The sequence below is a fragment of the Salvelinus fontinalis genome, chromosome 11, assembly GCF_029448725.1.
Source record: "Salvelinus fontinalis isolate EN_2023a chromosome 11, ASM2944872v1, whole genome shotgun sequence".
Classification (NCBI taxonomy): Eukaryota; Metazoa; Chordata; class Actinopteri; order Salmoniformes; family Salmonidae; genus Salvelinus; species Salvelinus fontinalis.
In genome coordinates this window covers 17,054,864-17,060,863 of record NC_074675.1, presented here as the reverse complement: position 1 = coordinate 17,060,863, position 6,000 = coordinate 17,054,864, and the positions used below count along the sequence as shown (strand labels likewise).

At 50.8% G+C, this 6,000-nt stretch overlaps 1 long non-coding RNA gene across 3 annotated transcripts in view; it reads right to left on the bottom strand.

Moving 5' to 3' along the window:
• Positions 1–788: 788 nt before the first annotated feature.
• Positions 789–6,000, bottom strand: part of LOC129865186 (uncharacterized) — a 36,876-nt gene continuing 31,664 nt past the window's right edge. For all 3 annotated transcript variants that reach the window (XR_008761323.1, XR_008761324.1, XR_008761322.1), the window contains one exon: positions 789–1,086. This is a non-coding gene — a long non-coding RNA (uncharacterized LOC129865186). The remainder of the gene's footprint in view (positions 1,087–6,000) is intronic.

Genomic DNA, 6,000 nt, shown 5'->3' with positions numbered 1-6,000 from the left:
GTATTTTTTCTGAAATGTTTTAAGACAAGTAATTAGTTATATAACGTTGGTCTCTGTAATTGTTCTAGCTGCATCAGCACTATATCAGATTGCAGCTGCAATGTAGAACTGTGATTTATACCTGAAAAATGCACATTTAAAAAAAAAAAACTATGCTATACCATAAATATGTTATCAGACTGTCATCTTATAAATTTGTTTGTTGGTTTGTGGCTATCAATATCTTAGTTTAGCCGAATTGGTGATAGCACCTGATGGAGTAAGAAACTGTTGGAGTAAGAAAATGGTGTCTTTTGCTAACGTGTTTAGCTAATAGATTTACATATTTTGTCTTCCCTGTAAAACATTTAAAAAATCTGAAATGGTGGTTTTATTCACAAGATCTGTGTCTTTCATTGGGTGTCTTGGACTTGTGATTTAATGATATTTAGATGCTACTATTTAATTGTGACGCTATGCTAGCGATGCTAATCAGTGTGTGGGGGGGGGGGGGGTGCTCCCGGATCCGGGTTAGGTACTCTGTAGAGGTGATAAACTTTGAGTGTCCCTGTGTAGAATTCCCACGACAACAGAATCCTATGTAAATACAGTAAGTGGACATTATAAAGGGCAGTTGTAGGCCTATACAAAAAAATAGGCCTAACATAATAGTCTATGTCTGGCCCGCAAATGTATTGTACCTTTTCAATATGGCCGCTGCGCTGACTGAGATTGACACCCCTGCTGTAAGGTGTAGCATCTTATCTATCTTTCGTCCATCCTTCGGTATATCATGTTTCAAGCATTCTGTGTGTCGTTAATGAGCAGTTTATCCTTTGATGAAACAAATGACATCTGATAGTGGCTGGTATTATCCCAGTGAAATGCGATTATACGGCTAAGTGGATATCAGTCACTTCCGACTGTGCTGCTGTGCTCTTTGTGTTCAGGAGAGGAAAGTGTTTTGTTCCATTTTATTACCTCTGTCCATCACTCCTAAAACAGTCTTTACAGATGAAAAAGGAAAAGCACTTTGACTGGAACAGAGAAAAAGGGATTTCTGTAAGTTGAAAATAAACCCCCTGGAAGCGAGGTGCACATTTGTTCCTTGAGATGGAGAAATGCACAGAGATGGGAAGAGGGATGGAGAGGGTGAGAGGGGGATAGAGAGGCAGAGAAAGAGAGAGAGGTAAGTAAAGGTAATTGAAATGGTAGAGCGCTCTAACATCAGCCACTGTGTCCATCAACATCCATACACTGTGGGGTAGAGAGTTGGCGTGTGTGTGTGTGTGTCTGTGTCTGTGTCTGTGTCTGTGTCTGTGTCTGTGTCTGAGAGAGAGAGAGAGAGAGAGAGAGAGCGGCCCCTGCTTTGGTTGTTTCAGAGTGAGAGTAGGATTGACAGCTGACAAGGTGTTTATGTGTGACAGGCTGTCTTGCTGAGAGGGTCTTTTCTCTGTTTTTGTTTTATCCCGCCTGGTGTGTCTGGGCTGGTAAAGGCTTGCCCTATCCTCTGTATGGCAGGCAGGGTGTTTCCCTCTCTCTATGAAGCCTTTTGTAACGGCGGTCCTCCTTCTCTTCATCAGAAAAGGAGGAGTATTTATCGAACCAAGGCGCAGTGGAGTTTGAACACATATTTATTAAACGAAAACACGAACTTGAATAAACTAACAAAAATAACAAACGGTGTAGACAGATCTAGACGACGAACTTACATGAAACAAGAAGAACCCACGAATAGAGAAAACAGGCTACACAAAAACAACGATGAACAAAACAAACCGAAAACAGTCCCGTGTGGTGCAACGACATACACAAACACGGAAGACAATCACCCACAAACAAACAGTGAGAACACCCTACCTAAATATGACTCTTAATTAGAGGAAAACGCAAAACACCTGCCTCTAATTAAGAGCCATACCAGGCAACCAAAACCAACATAGAAACAGAAAACATAGACTGCCCACCCAAAACTCACGCCCTGACCATATACACATACAAAAACAACATAAAACAGGTCAGGAACGTTACAGAGCCCCCCCCCTCAAGGTGCGAACGCCGGGCGCACCAGCACAAAGTCCAGGGGAGGGTCTGGGTGGGCAGTTGACCACGGTGGTGGCTCAGGTTCTGGACGCTGTCCCCACACCACCATAGTCACTCCCCGCTTCTGTCTTCCCCTCCCAATGACCACCCCTCAACCTAACATCCCCTAAATGAACAGCCAACACCGGGATAAGGGGCAGCACCGGGAGAAGGGGCAGCACCGGGACAAGGGGCAGCACCGGGACAAGGGGCAGCACCGGGACAAGGGGCAGCACCGGGACAAGGGGCAGCACCGGGATAAGGGGCAGCACCGGGACAAGGGGCAGCACCGGGACAAGGGGCAGCACCGGGATAAGGGGCAGCACCGGGATAAGGGGCAGCACCGGGATAAGGGGTAGCGCCAGGATAAGGGGCAGCACCGGGACAAGGGGCAGCACCGGGACAAGGGGCAGCACCGGGACAAGGGGCAGCACCGGGACAAGGGGCAGCACCGGGACAAGGGGCAGGTCCCGGCTGAGATACTCTGGCAGATCCTGGCTAAGGGACTCTGGCAGGTCCTGGCTGGACGGCTCTCGACGCTCATGGCAGGCTGACGGCTCTCGACGCTCATGGCAGGCTGACGGCTCTCGACGCTCATGGCAGGCTGACGGCTCTCGACGCTCATGGCTCTCTGACGGCTCTGGCTGCTCATGGCTCGCTGGCGGCTCTGGCAGATCCTGTCTGGTTGGCGGCTCTGGCAGATCCTGTCTGGTTGGCGGCTCTGGCAGATCCTGTCTGGTTGGCGGCTCTGGCAGATCCTGTCTGGCGGGCGGCTCTAGCGGCTCCTGTCTGGCGTGCGGCTCTAGCGGCTCCTGTCTGGCAGACGGCTCTGTAGGCTCATGGCAGACGGGCGGCTTTGCAGGCTCATGGCAGACGGGCGGCTTTGCAGGCTCATTGCAGACGGATGGCTCAGACGGCGCTGGGGAGACGGATGGCTCAGATGGCGCTGGGGAGAAGGATGGCTCAGATGGCGCTGGGGAGACGGATGGCTCAGATGGCGCTGGGGAGACGGATGGCTCTGGCCGGATAAGGCGCACTGTAGACCTGGTGCGTGGTGCCGGAACTGGAGGCACCGGGCTAAGGATACGCACCTTCCTACTAGTGCGGAGAGCAGGGACAGGGCACACTATACTCTCAAAGCCCACTCTATACCTGATGCGAGGTACCGGCACTGGTGACACCGGGCTGAGGACAAGCACATCAGGATTAGTAGGGGGAGAAGATACAGTGTGTACAAGGCTCTGGAGACGCACAGGAGGCTTAGTGCGTGGTGCCGGAACTGGAGGCACCGGGCTAGATACACGCACTACAGGGAGAGTGCGTGGAGGAGGAACAGGGCTCAGGAGACGCACTGGTAGCCTAGTGCGTAGTGTAGGCACTGTAGGTATTAGGCTGGGGCGGGGAGGTGGCGCCGGAAATACCGGACCGTGGAGGCGTACTGGCACTCTTGAGCATTGAGCCTGCCCAACCTTACCTGGTTGAATGCTCCCAGTCACCCGACCAGTGCGGGGAGGTGGAATAACCCGCACCGGCCTATGTAGGCGAACCGGGGAAACCATGCGTAAGGCAGGTGCCATGTATGCCGGCCCGAGGAGACGCACTGGAGACCAGACGCGTTGAGCCGGCCTCATGACACCTGGCTCAATACCCAATCTAGCCCTACCAGTGCGGGGAGGTGGAATAACCCGCACTGGCCTATGCACTCGTACAGGAGACACCGTGCGCTCTACTGCGTAACACGGCGCCTGCCCGTAGCAGGTCTCCTACCTGCCCTTGGCCCACTACCTCTTAACCCCCACTCTATACCTGATGCGAGGTACCGGCACTGGTGACACCGGGCTGAGGACAAGCACATCAGGATTAGTAGGGGGAGAAGATACAGTGTGTACAAGGCTCTGGAGACGCACAGGAGGCTTAGTGCGTGGTGCCGGAACTGGAGGCACCGGGCTAGATACACGCACTACAGGGAGAGTGCGTGGAGGAGGAACAGGGCTCAGGAGACGCACTGGTAGCCTAGTGCGTAGTGTAGGCACTGTAGGTATTAGGCTGGGGCGGGGAGGTGGCGCCGGAAATACCGGACCGTGGAGGCTTACTGGCACTCTTGAGCATTGAGCCTGCCCAACCTTACCTGGTTGAATGCTCCCAGTCACCCGACCAGTGCGGGGAGGTGGAATAACCCGCACCGGCCTATGTAGGCGAACCGGGGAAACCATGCGTAAGGCAGGTGCCATGTATGCCGGCCCGAGGAGACGCACTGGAGACCAGACGCGTTGAGCCGGCCTCATGACACCTGGCTCAATACCCAATCTAGCCCTACCAGTGCGGGGAGGTGGAATAACCCGCACTGGCCTATGCACTCGTACAGGAGACACCGTGCGCTCTACTGCGTAACACGGCGCCTGCCCGTAGCAGGTCTCCTACCTGCCCTTGGCCCACTACCTCTTAACCCCCCCCCAAGAAATGTTTGGGTGTTACTCACGGGCTTTTTGGGCTTCCGTGCCAGACGCGTTCCCTCATAACTCCGGTTCCTCTCTTCGGTAGCCTCTGCTCTCCTCAGTGCCTCCAGCTGTTCCCATGGGAGGCGATCCCTACCAGCCAGGATCTCCTCCCATGTGTAGCAACCTTTTCCGTCCAATATATCGTCCCAAGTCCATTCCTCCTTCTTTTCCTGTCCCTTACTCTGTTTACTCCGCTGCTTGGCTCTGGTATGGTGGGTGATTCTGTAACGGTGGTCCTCCTTCTCTTCATCAGAAAAGGAGGAGTATTTATCGAACCAAGGCGCAGTGGAGTTTGAACACATATTTATTAAACGAAAACACGAACTTGAATAAACTAACAAAAATAACAAACGGTGTAGACAGATCTAGACGACGAACTTACATGAAACAAGAAGAACGCACGAATAGAGAAAACAGGCTACACAAAAACAACGATGAACAAAACAAACCGAAAACAGTCCCGTGTGGTGCAACGACATACACAAACACGGAAGACAATCACCCACAAACAAACAGTGAGAACACCCTACCTAAATATGACTCTTAATTAGAGGAAAACGCAAAACACCTGCCTCTAATTAAGAGCCATACCAGGCAACCAAAACCAACATAGAAACAGAAAACATAGACTGCCCACCCAAAACTCACGCCCTGACCATATACACATACAAAAACAACATAAAACAGGTCAGGAACGTTACACCTTTGGAACAAGAGGAGACCGGAATAGACTTCTACTGCCCACATATAGAGATATATACATGTACATGACTGACCATATGACTGGTATATCCTCGTTATCAAAGGAACACAAAGAAACACTGCCTTTTATAATGATAGAACATTTAATTGAAGTAAGATATATTATGTTGTTTCTGCGGAGGTTGAACATGATGATGATGATGATGATGATGACGACGACGATGAGGATGAGGATGATGATGATGATGATGATGATGATGATGATGATGATGATGATGATGATGATGATGATGATGGTGATGATGAGAATAAGGATTCTCCTGACGACAATTCCAAAAACAATGATTGATAAAAGTGAGAGACTTCAGTAATTTGTCCTAGCCTCCATGATATTACAACAGACCTCTACCCAGCAGGACATCTAGGATGTCTGATAGTACTAAGGCTGGTGGTGGCCATATGGTAAAGTAGTTAGCTAGCTGTGTTTATAATCACTGGTCTTACCTTCATTCAGAGCAGCACTCCTGTACTGTGATCCCAGAGTGCTGCTACTGCTGATGGTGCTGCGGTGTGTATCAGTGTGAACTTAAAGAGCCCATTTAAAGAGTGAAATCCTTTACAAGCCTGGTAATTAACCAACAGCCGTGGCCTACTTTGATCTACACTAATGATCTATGCTCTGGGATCACAGGGCTTTTAAAAGTAGCGATGTGATGGCGTGTGTGTGGAGGGGGATGCG